Source organism: Callorhinchus milii, unplaced genomic scaffold (assembly GCF_018977255.1).
Source record: "Callorhinchus milii isolate IMCB2004 unplaced genomic scaffold, IMCB_Cmil_1.0 Scaffold405, whole genome shotgun sequence".
Taxonomy (NCBI): Eukaryota; Metazoa; Chordata; class Chondrichthyes; order Chimaeriformes; family Callorhinchidae; genus Callorhinchus; species Callorhinchus milii.
Genome location: NW_024705146.1, coordinates 11,508 through 24,757, shown reverse-complemented (window position 1 = coordinate 24,757; position 13,250 = coordinate 11,508).

Below are 13,250 nucleotides of genomic sequence, written 5' to 3'. Positions count from 1 at the left end.
GTTCATCGCCGGGTAAGCCGCTTGGCCGAGGGTCAACAGTGTACTGCGGTACGCGAGGGGAGTTCCATCTCCGCCCGCTTTCTCAACTGAAACTTGCACTTGGCGACCGATCGCGGCTCGTAAATGTCTGCATTGCCGCGAATGCCTCCGTCAATGATGAGCGAACTTCCTCAGAGAAGCCGTAGAATGCCACCAGTGCATCGTCATCCAGGGCCGTCGGTAGGGCCCGTAACGCATCACTTTCTGTCCAACCGAGTGACTCGTACGCTGCTCGGAAACGTCGCGTAAATGCTGTCCAGTCGCCGACTTTCGTCTCAAACCGTTCCACGTGCAGCCGGCGTCGTGAGCCCGAAGTCAGTGACCCCGGCGCCCCCTCAGTGTCCGGCTTCGTTCCTGGCATAGCGGGCGACACTGCTGCGCCGTCGGCCAACGCTGGTGTCGCAGGCTCGTGAGGTGGCTAGTCCGATCCCGTCGGCGCCTCCCGTATCGTTAGCATGAATCGTTCGAACTCCTTCGCGAGCGCCATCATCCTGGCCTCCCACTCAGCTATCGCAGCCCTCCACACGTGAGGCGGGTTCGGTTTTTATCGTCGTCCGGGTCGTCCTCCTCCTGCGGAGGTGCCCCTCCATCCAGGTCCTCCGGAGGAGCGACAGCCTCCAGCCCCGATGGGGCACCACGTCTGCATCGCTGCTGTCGCCGACGAGCCCGCTGATACGTTTTTCTTCTTAACAACTTTCTTTGACATGTCGGCGCGGTTCTTTAATTACTTCTGACGTCAGTTGTAGTGCTCGACCTGACACGACAGCTTCTTGCTTTTCTCTCTCTTTATTTCACTAAAACCGATCAACATTCCTCTAGCTAACACCAATCAACATTCCTCCCTCACGCTCGCCGCTCACTCACCGCGTTCCGCCGGCCTCGCTCGCTCCGCGTCTCTTCTCCGTCGACTCTCCTCCCCATTCTCTCTGTTACAGTTCAGCCACTCTTTATTGGCTCCCCCATCACACTCAGCCGTATCTCATCGGCTTCTCCGCCATACTCCAACCGCTTTCTGCTGGCTTCGTCGTCACACTCCAGCCGCTTCTGCTGGCTTCTCCGTCGCTAACTTATACTTCTCCGCTGCTACCCTATACTTCTCCACTGCTTCTGGCTCCGCTGCTTCAGCTCCAACATCCTTCTTCTACTCCCAGGCGGGAACTCCCGTCTCCTTCAAAACCCCCTCTCTTTATCCCAAGCCAATTAATCTCCAATTAATCGGTGGCATCCCCCGCAACGCCCCTCGCCCCCACCCCCGCTGGCACCTGCCACGTTTCCAGACAACACGGCGCCACTTAGCGACAACAACAACTTCCCGGCCAATCAGCGCCCTGTGTCCTTTATCGCCCCCTACCCGTCTCTGGCCTTCTCCTCACGCCTAACGACAATAACAACCTCGACCTCGTTTGCTCCCACTGTACTCTGCACGCGTGTACACCCACTCCCGCGTGTGGCGCGTATTTCAGGCACTACACTTGCACTATCAGCTAATTAATCTTATACAGGGCCGGATTAAGGTTCTTGTAGGCTTTATGCACTTTGTTTCGTACACCTTCAGTGATAACTTCCTACAGTTCGTATTGCTGCTGCCTCATGTTACTTCCGCCGCTTCACTTGCTTGATTGTGCGAAACACACCATGTTAAGATGTTATTTGCTTATTTTGCAATGAAAAATCTAGAAAAGTTCATCTCCGGTGTTAATTACTCTCACCTTATGAACAAAAACCGATTGACATGACTTCCTCTTTGTATATACACTGTGCCTATCCTTGCTATAAAATATATTTATTCATGAATATATTTTGGTTAAATTTTGTTGTTTCTACAAACAAAAAAACATGCTCACATTTTTTTTGGAAAGCCCTTGAGTTTACGTAGACCATAGGCACAGTGCCTACTTTTTTATTGGATAATACAGCCCTGATCTTATAGTCACTGTGAGTAGCGATTCAGTAAAAGTCGCATATGATTGAAACGTCACTGGCCATAGTATGTGTAGCCACGCTGCATGTTTTAATTAACCATGTTGATTGGTGTAATGTTGTTGTAGCAAGGACTGCAGGATTGTGCTGCCATTGCCCAGCGGTTCAACATCGATGGAGCCAGGTTTCTGGTAAGGCACGGATACAATTCCACACTTATTTGAGCACATGGCCGCCAATAGAGAACTTGTGTGAGAAATTGGTTGCATTTTGCGTGGCCAAAACGTCAGCGAGTGCATGTGCAGTGGCTATCAAGGGGCCCGGGGTACGAAGAGGTGGACGGGCCCATGCCAGCCATGCTTGGCCCCAGGCCCAGAACCAGGTGAATCAGGGCCGGCGCTAGGGGCGTGCTGGGCTTTGCCCTGCACCACCAAATGGCATTTTTGGCTCATCCAGGTTTACTATATTTGTGGCATAGTGGCGCACACAACCGCTCGGTAGTCCCCAAAATCCCAGAGGAACTGGAGTCAGGCCTGCAAGTGAACGATTTATTTTGCTGATTATTTGAGTACTTTATACTGTTGGCACAGCACTCTGCATTTGTTATGCAGGTACAAACTAACACGCTTTCTGTTGGTCAAGCGTAATAGTGTTTCCTTTTCAAACAATCAATGAGGCAGACCTCATCTATATTTGGTAACCCAGAACCTGTGGTTGAAATTTTACATTCCGATTATAGGGGCCAGTTTGCATAAAAGGACTATTCTTGACTTCCCACAAGTAGTACTTCTTTTTATCAGCCATGGAGGAATTTTTGGCTGAGTTTACACCTGATCAAGATGGGAATGTGTACCTGATTGTGAGCAGTGCCACCTAGCAGGAAAAGCAAACGCGCCAAGTTCAGCAAAAATCTGAGACGGAAGCATAGATGTCAATGAGAAAATGTGAATTAAACGTGGAGAGCAGAAGAGAATATAAATGTTTTTAGTCGATTGCCAAGGCCGACCAGACTTTAGTTGGCAGACTATTCCAGATGATATGAATATTCATGTGCATTTGAATAAATATCAAATATCTTTATGGTGATTTGCACACACTGATACTGTTGAATAGCATATTTTGTGTGTGTTAACTTTCCTATGTGGACTACACTGTAGATGTTTGCTCCCTGTTCATGTTTGTAGTGTTGGCTGTAGAATATTGTTTGGTATTAATTTATAGATTTGGTGGTCATTTTTCTTATCTGCTTATATGCTCTTCCACGTTAGTCATGGGAGTTGTTTGGCCATACTTCACCACGTTGTTCTTGGTGGGTTGGTGAAGTCGGGGGGGGGACCCAGAACTAGTTCAGATATCAACTCGCCACTGATGTCAACACAGTGTGTGAACCACTGCACCACCACTCAAATTAATTATAATGATTATGTGCATCACACGCTTTACTCTGACATTGTATTACAAGTGCAAGTGAAATTCTATTGCTGTATATGGTTAATGGTACCATTCACCATGCACGTGGTGAGGTTTTTTTAAATTGACGAATTCACATTAAACCTCTGCTTGTCACACGAAGTGGGCCTGATTTCCACGTAATGCAGTGCATGGGTGCTTTCATCAGACGTAGTGAGAAGTGACTCATCCAACCACATCAGTTGTTACACTTATTTGTCTCGTGACACAAAGCATTGGACATGCGTCATACCGTATTATGACAGCAACACCCAGTTAGGTTATGTATATGTGTACATGTATATGTGTAAAGCCTTTTTGTCAATCCACTGCTGGATTAGGGCTTCCCCACATCGTGCGAGTCATGGGGTTAATTTGATCCTACTTCACCACGCTGCTCAATGTGGGTTTGTGAAGGTGGAGAGCATATAGGTTTAAGCAGAGTACAGTACAACAATGGATGTTTTTGCAGTCCTCCACTGACAATGTAGCCTTGATACGAGATAATAGGCTACCTACCCTAAATCAAAGTGTCTTTTTGCTCACACGAGCAATGTGACAACACTCACCTCTGTTCGTGGCCCTGAGCCAGTTGTATAAATGGCACAATCTCATGGCGAGAGCCATGGAATAATCGATATTGACTTCCCATGAAAATGGAACAAATCTTCTTTGCACCTTTGAGAGATAATAACATTTAGTGGAATTCCAACTAGGATTTCACTCTGTGCCTTTGGATTGTCAATTACACGCTCTGCATTAGTTCCACCGTGCCGACAAAGGTCACAAATACAGGCACGTCTTACAGATTCACACATCAACTAGAGCAGGGGTCGGCAATCAAAACAAGAGCCATTTTTTGGGGAATTCAGTAAAACCCCCAATATTTCAAGAGCTGCGATGCAATTGAATACGAGTTGGTGGTCCTTAATAATAATGTCACGAAGCAGTATGAATGAACCACATGCATGCTCCTCAACCGCAGGTTGCTGACCACTGCCCATGATAAACTGAACTCTCATGGTGAACTGGACTTCTGTGGTCGGGGGTCAGCAACCAAAGTAACATAGAGGGCTCATTTTTTTCGAATTTCAAGAGCCTCACTGAAATCGTTAAAGAGCTGCATGCGGCTCCAGAACCGCAGGTTGCCAACCCCTAAACTAGAGCAGTGGTTCCCAACCTGTGGTCCGTGAACCCCTGGTGGTTCGTAAGGCTATGACAGGGGAGGGGGGGGGGCACAGAAAGAAATAGAATCACATCAACGCCAAGGAAATGTCCAATTTCAAATAACTACTACCATGTGGTGGTCCCTTGAAATGTTTATAGGTTGAAAAGGGGTCCGCACACTTGAAAAGGTTGGGAACCATGGAACTGAAGCATTTGAGTTGTGTATCGTCCTCCAGCTATGTCGCCTGGAGTCTTGTTCTCCTGGTAGGGTCTTCCTTGGCGAACAGGTCTTGAGGGAGGTCCAGACAAATTAACCTTATGGCGGGACCCTGGGTTCCCAAATAAACGGAAGTCAAAATCGTAAATAATTAATTTATTTTTGGCGACTCCGTCCCACCGCACACATAAATGCCGCGACCCACCTGGCGCGGATCATTCTGTTGTCATGTCATCCAAGTGCAGCGAGGACGAATGCGCAGAAGAAACAAAACTTTGAAACTTTGATTAGCACATCGTGTAGAGCTCGTCGAGAGGAATATATGATGTATCGTCTGCCTTCAACAGACATAGAATGACGTCGCAACGCAGTTTGTGTGAGAGCCGGGGGCTTATGGGACGCCGGGGTCCCGCCATAAGGTTCAAATAATGCTCCACAAAAAATCACTTCATGAATGACAAAAAATACAAAGATCAGAACCTCCCCCAGGCAAGGGATACCGGGACACACACCTGGAGCCAGGCCTGGGGGTGGTGTTCGCAGGAAAGCGCCAGGTGACCCACGTAACCTGGTCGGGCACAGCCCTAAATGGCTACGTGGCACCATCCCGTGGGCCCACGATCCGCAGGTCAAATGGTGAGTGGCGGGTGCAATGGCAGTATGGCAGGGAGAGGGGTGGTTTCAGACAGACTCGATCTTGGCGATGGACACTAGCTATTGGGACGTGGAATGTCACAGCACTGGGGGGGAAGAAGCCAGAGCTTGTGGAGGAGGTGGAAAGGTATCGACTAGATATAGTTGGTCTCACCTCCACACACAGCATTGGCACTGGAACCAAACTTCTTGATCGGGGTGGTCTCGCTCCTATTCTGGAATAACCCCTGGTGAGAGGCCCCGGGCGGGTGTGAGGATACTCACCTGCCCTCAGCTGGGTGCGGTTCAGTTGGAGTTTGTCCCATTGGATGAGAGGTCATCTCAATGAGACTTCGGGTTCAGAAAGGAAAACTCTCACTGGCGTCTGTCGTTATGCACCAAACAGCAGTTCAGAGTATTTGGCCTTCTTGAGGATGGTAGGTGCAGTGTTCGACAAAGTGCTGCCTACCGACTCCATAGTCTTACTGGGCGACTCAATGCTCAAGTGGGAAATTATGGGATACGTGGAGAGGCGTGATTGGGAGGAATGCCCACCCTTGATCTGAACCTGAACAGTGAGATGTTATTGGAATTCTGCACTCGTCACAGAATGTTGATAACACCATGTTCGAACTCAAGGATGCTCATAAGTGTACTTGGTACCAGAGCACCTTGGGCCGAAGGTCAATGATTGACTTTCTAGTCAGTGATTGACTTTTTGCATCATCGGACCAAGGCCATATGTTCTGGATACTCAGGTGAAGAGAGGGGCAGAGCTGTCAACTGATCACCACCTGGTAGTAAGTTGGATCCGACATTTGGGGCATCTACCAGATAGACTTTGTAGGCCTAATTAATAGTGTGGGTTTTCTGGGAACATCTGGCAGAAGACCCAATGCAGAAAGATGCTCATATTGAAGTACAGTAATCCCTCGCCACTTCGCGGTTCAAGTTTCGCGGCCTCAGTGCATTGCGGATTTTTCAAAAATATTCATCGAAAAATAAAAATTCTAAAATACCGCCATATCGGCAGCCGTATTGCGGAAAGCAGCATTGTTTCATCGTGATGCGCGAGAGAAACGGTTTCCCAGGATGTCAGACAAAGAGAGAAACTCTCTTAGAGGCTTTGTACATACTGTACCCACGGGCACTCAGACAAGGCACGTGATTGGTTCCCGGCGCGAGATCGACGAATGTGAGCACGAGTGGATGTACAGTATCCCGTGAGCTGATTGGCTGCGCATCATAATACGTATCGTATGAGAGAGAGAGTGAATGTATAATATTAAGGTTTTATAATTAAAAAGATTTAAGTAAATATATGTGAGTGAGTGAATGTATAATATTAAGGTTTTATAATTAAATAGATTTAAGTAAAAATATATATATAAAGTATAAATATACATATTTTAAACATTCTGGTACCCACACACACATATACGGAAATTCCTAGGGGGCCAATCCTACTTCGGGATTTTCACCTATCGCGAGGGGTTCCGGTCCCCATTAACCGCGATAACGAGGGATCACTGTATGCTCAAATAACACCCATGACTGATATAGCACGGGGAGACCTTTATTCGGCGGTGGATTGACGGACTGTAACCCCACTCGTTTTAATGTTAATAGCGTATCATTAATCATGTTGAATTAGCATTTTGAGCTGTGATAGCATTCAGCTTCATAACTCAAAATCGTCTAGTTAGGAACTGAGAAGGATGACGATGTGGTTAGAATGCTTAACGCAATCAGAATGCTGTGAATTCAGTTTCCAGTGAGGGGTCAAGCAGCCTATCATCGTCGTCATCATCACCATCCCTCTGAAGTCAGTAAAATGAGTATCACTTTGAAAACATAAGTAGCGGTTGTCTTATAGAGAACTGACCCTCACCATAGGGATGACAAATTTCCACCACTGTGTCAGGATGTCAGTGCTAATAGATTGCTCACTTGAGCAAGGGAGATACTTTGACGCCTGACTTGATTTGAATTGGGATTTTTGCAAATTCCTTTTGTGTTGAGAATGTATAGGTCAATGATTGACTTTCTAGGTCAGTGATTGACTTTTTGCATCATCGGACCCAAGGCCATATGTTCTGGACACTCAGGTGAAGAGAGGGGCAGAGCTGTCAACTTATCACCACCTGGTAATAAGTTGGATCCGACATTTAGGGCACCGACCAGATAGACTTTGTAGGCCCAAATGAATAGTGCGGGTTTTCTGGGAACATCTGGCAGAAGACCCAATGCAGAAAGATTTCAACTTCCACCTCCGGGAAAACTTCTCCTGCACTCCAGGAGAGATCGTGGGCATTGAGTCCGAGTGGGTGATGTTCAGGACCTCGATTGTGGATGCAACTGCAAAATCCGTGGCCTGAAGGCAGTTGGTGCCTGTTATGGCGACAACCCTAGTGTCCGCTGAGGGAACTTATCAAGTTGAAGAAGGAGGCTTTCTGAGCTATGCTTGAAAAATGTCTCCCGACTCGATTGAGAGGTACTGGCTTGCCAAGAGGGTGACAGCTGCAGCAGTCACTGAAGCAAAAGCCCTGGCATGGGAGGAGTTTGAAGAGGCCATGGAGAGCGACTACCGGGCAGCCTCAAAGATGTTCTGGCAAACCATCTGACACCTTAGGAGAGGTGGGACGTGCCCCCGGCCGTTTTCAGTAAGAGTGGTGGAACATTAACCTCGACTAAGGAGATAGTCAAGAGGTGGAAGGAACACTGTGAGCTCCTCAATTCGGGGAACATGCCCTCCTCTCAGGAGACAGCCCTGGAAACAGCTGGAGGGTTCGGATCCATCAAGGCTGCTGAAGTCGCTGCGGTGGTTGAGGGCCTTCATAGCGGCAAAGTTGCTGGGGTGGACGAGATTCACCCAGAGTTGTTGAAAGTGCTGGAGAGTGTAGGAGTGTCTTGGTTAACACGCCTCTTCAATGTTGCATGGAAATGCGGGTACAGTACCTCTGGATTGGCAAACTGGGGTCATGGTTCCCATTTAAAAAAGGGGACCAGAGGGTGTGCTCCAACTACACAGGAATCACACTCCTCAGCGTCCGAGGTAAAGCTTATGCCAGAGTGCTGGAGAGGAGGCTCCGCCCGGTGGTGAAACCTCAGATTCAGGAGGAATAATGTGGATTCCATCATGGTCGTGGAACAACGAACCAGCTCTTTTCCCTCTCACAGATATTTGAGGGGTCATGGGAGTATGCTTCTCCAGTCTACCTCTGCTTTGTAACTTGGAGAAAGCATATTCTTTGGGTCTTTCGGTAAAGCCACGTAGATAGAAAAAAATACAAAAATCAAAATCATGACCTTTCGATCGCAAGACAAGCAATCGTCTTCAGGTGAAAAAGAGGGAAATCGGCTGAGACAGGCTGTTTATAAAGGTTTAGAGATGAGCGGGGCAATTAATGTTAATGTAGGAGCGAGTAGGAGAGAGCGAGTAGGAGAGATAAATTTGCTTGTAAATGTAAGCTCGGCGAGGGCCAAGCTCGGCTTGGAGAAAGCATATGATCATGTTCCCCACAATGTCTTGTGGGAGGTGCTGTGGGAGTATCATGTACCAGTGCCGCTTTTGTGCACTATCCGGTCCCTATATTCCCGGAGTGAGAGCTGTGTCCATATTCTTGGTGTTAAAACAAAGTCGTTCACTGTGGTTGTTGGACTCCGCCAAGGGTGCGTCTTGTCTCCTGTTCGTGATCTTCATGGACAGGATATCAAAGCACAGCCAAGGTATGGAGAGTATCTAGTATCGGGGCATGGAGGTGGCGTCGCTGCTTTTTGCAGATTATGTTGTCCTCGCTCTGTGATTTGCAGAATGCATTTGAACGGTTTTATGCCGAGTGTGAAGCAGCTGGGATGAGGATCAGCACCTCCACATCTGAGGTCATGGTTCACTCCGGAAGACGGCAAATTGTTCTCTCCAAGTGAGGGGGAAATAGCTGCCCCTAGTGGAGGAGTTTAAATACCTGGGGGTCTCTTTCGTAAGTGATGGTAAGTGATAGCCGGATATCGGCCGGCGGATCGGTGCGGCATCCACAGTGTTGAGGGCACTGTACTGTTCTCGAACAAAGTTCTCGGTTTACAGGTCGATCTACATTCCCACCCTCCCCTATGGTCATTAGATTTGGGTAATGACCGAAAGAATGAGATCATGGGTACAAGGGGCCCGAAATGAGGTTTCTCCGCAGGGTTGCTGGGCTTACTCTCTGTGATCGGGTGAGGAGCTCGGTAATCCAGGAGAGCCTCCGAGTAGAGTCGTTGCTCCTCCGGATCGAGAAGAGCCAGTTGAGGTGGTTCAGGCACCTAGTAAGGATGCCCCCCGATTGACTCCCCCTGGAGCTCTATCTGACACATCCCACTGAGCGAAGACCCCGGGGCTGGCCCGGACACGCTGACTATGCCGTCAACTGACCTGGGAACACCTAGGAATTCCCCAGAAAGAGCTAGAGTCTGTCCCCAGGGAAAAGGAGGTCTGGACTGTCCTACTCAACATGCTGCTGTTGTGACTCTCACCAGAACAATCGGACTGAGAAACGAACGAACGAACAACTGTTAGCACAACGACCAGAATGTTATGAGCTATAGCCTTGATGTGTCATATATATGCATACGTGGAAATGCATATTGCGACTTTACACTTAACAAACCTTCGCTATTGTTATTGCATAAGGTTAGATTTTCTCAACTGCGGAATGTGATGAAGCTGGAATGGAGCAGTAATGCACTAAATTTAACACAAACATCTCTGTTTCAGGCTCTCAGCCACATGGACCTGCACAAGTTCCCCGTGAATTGCCAGCCGTAAGTGTGACTCCCAGCACCTGTGCTTGAAGCATTGTTTGTCAGTTCTAATAGGTAAAGGTGAAGCCCTGCAATTACCTGCTCACACCACTGTTAGCAGAGAGGGTCTCCACTAGAAGGGGCTCTGAAGAGCTCTGAAGAGCCCCGCTAGGAATCCTCGATTGCCAATAAACTGCCTGCCTAGTGTCAGGAAAAAGACAAATACTCCTTTGAGGTGGAGATTAAAGTCTTGCAACAGTCATCATGGGCTACTGGAATTACATCACACTTCTTGGGAACCACATACTGTATACAAAATAACAGCTTCAGTGCTTGTTATGTCAGGCTACGGAGAGGCTTCGATCAAAGTCTTGTCAAATATTATTCTCCAATTATTTTATAATTTTGTAGTTTCAGAGCCATTTTACACCAAGCGGAAGTCGGCTGACAGTTTTTATTTTGCGGTTTCAGTTTATTTATTTTTATCAGTGGTGCAAGCAGTGGTTGTGTTGGCACACGCCGAGGTTATTCATTTCCACAGATGTTATTTGTACCCATAAACTTAGTATTTGTAAAAAAAAATTTAACATGTGAAAAAAATGCTTGGACTTTGATTGCTTTAAAGATTAAAATAACAATAAACGGGCTAAATGTCAAGATGACAAGGTTCGTACATATTTAGAGCATTCAGCTGAATACACTCAATATTGTTGTTTTTCGTCAATATCAATAATGTTAAGAGTCAAGTCGTGGTGGCACACCAGGCCATGGCTAACATTAGTTTGCAAGTGATATCAAAACAGTCATGGGCACCTCCTTCACCAACCCACATTGACATATTGAAGTATGCTCAAATAACACCCATGACTAATAGAGCACGGGGATACCTTTATTTGGCGGTGGATTGACGAACTGTAACCCCACTCGTTTTAATGTTAATAGCGTATCATTAATAATGTTGAATTAGCATTTTGAGCTGTGAGAGCATTCAGCTTCATAACTCAAATCGTCTTGTTAGGAACTGAGAAGGATGACGATGTGGTTAGAATGCTTAACGCAATCAGAATGCTGTGAATTCAGTTTCCAGTTAGGGGTCAAAGCAGCCTATCATCGTCGTCATCATCACCATCCCTCTGAAGTCAGTAAAATGAGTATCACTTTGAAAAGCATAAGCAGCGGTTGTCCTATAGAGAACTGACCCTCACCATAGGGATGACAAATTCCCACCACTGTGTCAGGATGTCTTTGCTAAAATATTCCTCACTTGAGCAAGGGAGACACTTTGACACCTGATTTGATTTGAATTGGGATTTTTAGAAAATTCCTTTTGTGTTGAGAATGTATAGTTAGCCACATCGCCCCATCATCCCTCCAGGTTTAATAAAACAGGTACCACTCAGTAGTGAGAATTTCCCGATGGTTGCTCCTGTCACAGACTAGTTCCCACCATACGGCCGCACTCTTTCCACCATTGGCTCAGGGTGACCAAGACAAGTGGGTGCTGGTTCAATGCCCGCATTAGCGCAAGGTTCCACTGGCGTTGTACGAGGCTTTCGCCAACGTGTCTCGAAATGCGGCTGACTTTGTGGTTTCGCTCGATAACTTTGTATCCGTTTGTGTGCACTCATCCCTCTGCAGCTGTGCTTTCTTCCTCTTTAAAATAAAATAAAAACAAATGGTCAAACAAGTTTATCGCTTGCAGAAAAATGGCGAAACGTTCCATCTTCATAATGTCCCTAATTTATTAAAAAAAATGATTGGAGAGGTTCGCACAGTGCTCTATTAGAACGATGACCTAAGTTTGATTTCCGCCCATGGCTAACACAGTGGCGAGTGATATCTGAACCTGTCCTGGGCCCCATCCTCCTTCGTCAACACAATGACCATCACAGTGAAGTATGGTCAATTAACCCCGTGGGGCAGGCCTTCATCACGTAGTGGACTGATGAAAGTCTGTACATATAATAGTGATAATACTGTATTTTATGTTTCACCCGCTAAGAACATTACTCTATAACCCCATTTTAAAAAGAGTAAAATATGAATAATACAGTGTTGTCTCTTGCTTAGGCAGATCTCATTGAGTCTCAAGACCTTTATAAGAAGGCAATGCATTGCAGCGTCAAGCTGGGTTTCACTGGAGTTAAAGTTCTTGACTCTTAATTCAAAGGTCACCAGTTAAAATAATTGGCTGGAGGTCGATTCAACCTATAATCCCTCACTAGTTTCTGAAATTAATAACACATTGCGGGAAGTCCACAGTGGTTGTCCTTTGGATAGACTGGCCACTGTTCAGGGAATGTGGAATGTTGCCAAAATATATAAACATTGCCCTAATGACAGTTAAATTTCGATTGAAAGCTTGCGTGACTGCAGGGATTCATCTTATTGGTTCTTTCGGTAAAGTCACGTCTTTCCGACAGACCTGTTCTTCACCCGAGGACGGCTGCTTGTGTTGTGGTCAGAACGTTGTGAGAATTGTATTTTATTCTGTTTTATTTTTATTATTTTATTATTTCCCTACTACGTGACTTTACCGAAAGAACCAAGAAGATTGCCATAATGCTCATCTGTTGCGTTTCATGGAGCACTGGCCGATGTAGATGTTTAAAGTTTGCAATGGATTAGTCTACAGAAACGTTATGTTCTCTTTCATACCACATAGTCCAACTAGGTTTTAAAGTTTAATGAGCTTTATGGTCTATGCCCTACCAATAGCTGTACAAAAACACACGCATCTGATCTTTTATTTATATGATGCCATAACCAATGTTGCGAGTTCACGTGAACTAATCTATTAACCCCAACATTGGGATGGACGTCCTCTATGGCACGTTCTCTCCTTTGCTGCTATTCTGTCACCAATCTCCCCTTCGCTATTTCCCAGCTATGTGGTCTGCCCAAGCGCACTAACATTTTGAAGTCAATAGTATGTCTAACTTTTGTTCCTCTTCCTGCCTATTTGTCTCATATTAAGAAACCATCTTCCCATGCTTCTTTGCACACTTTCCAACCCAATATATTATCATTTCCTAAATTAAGTCTT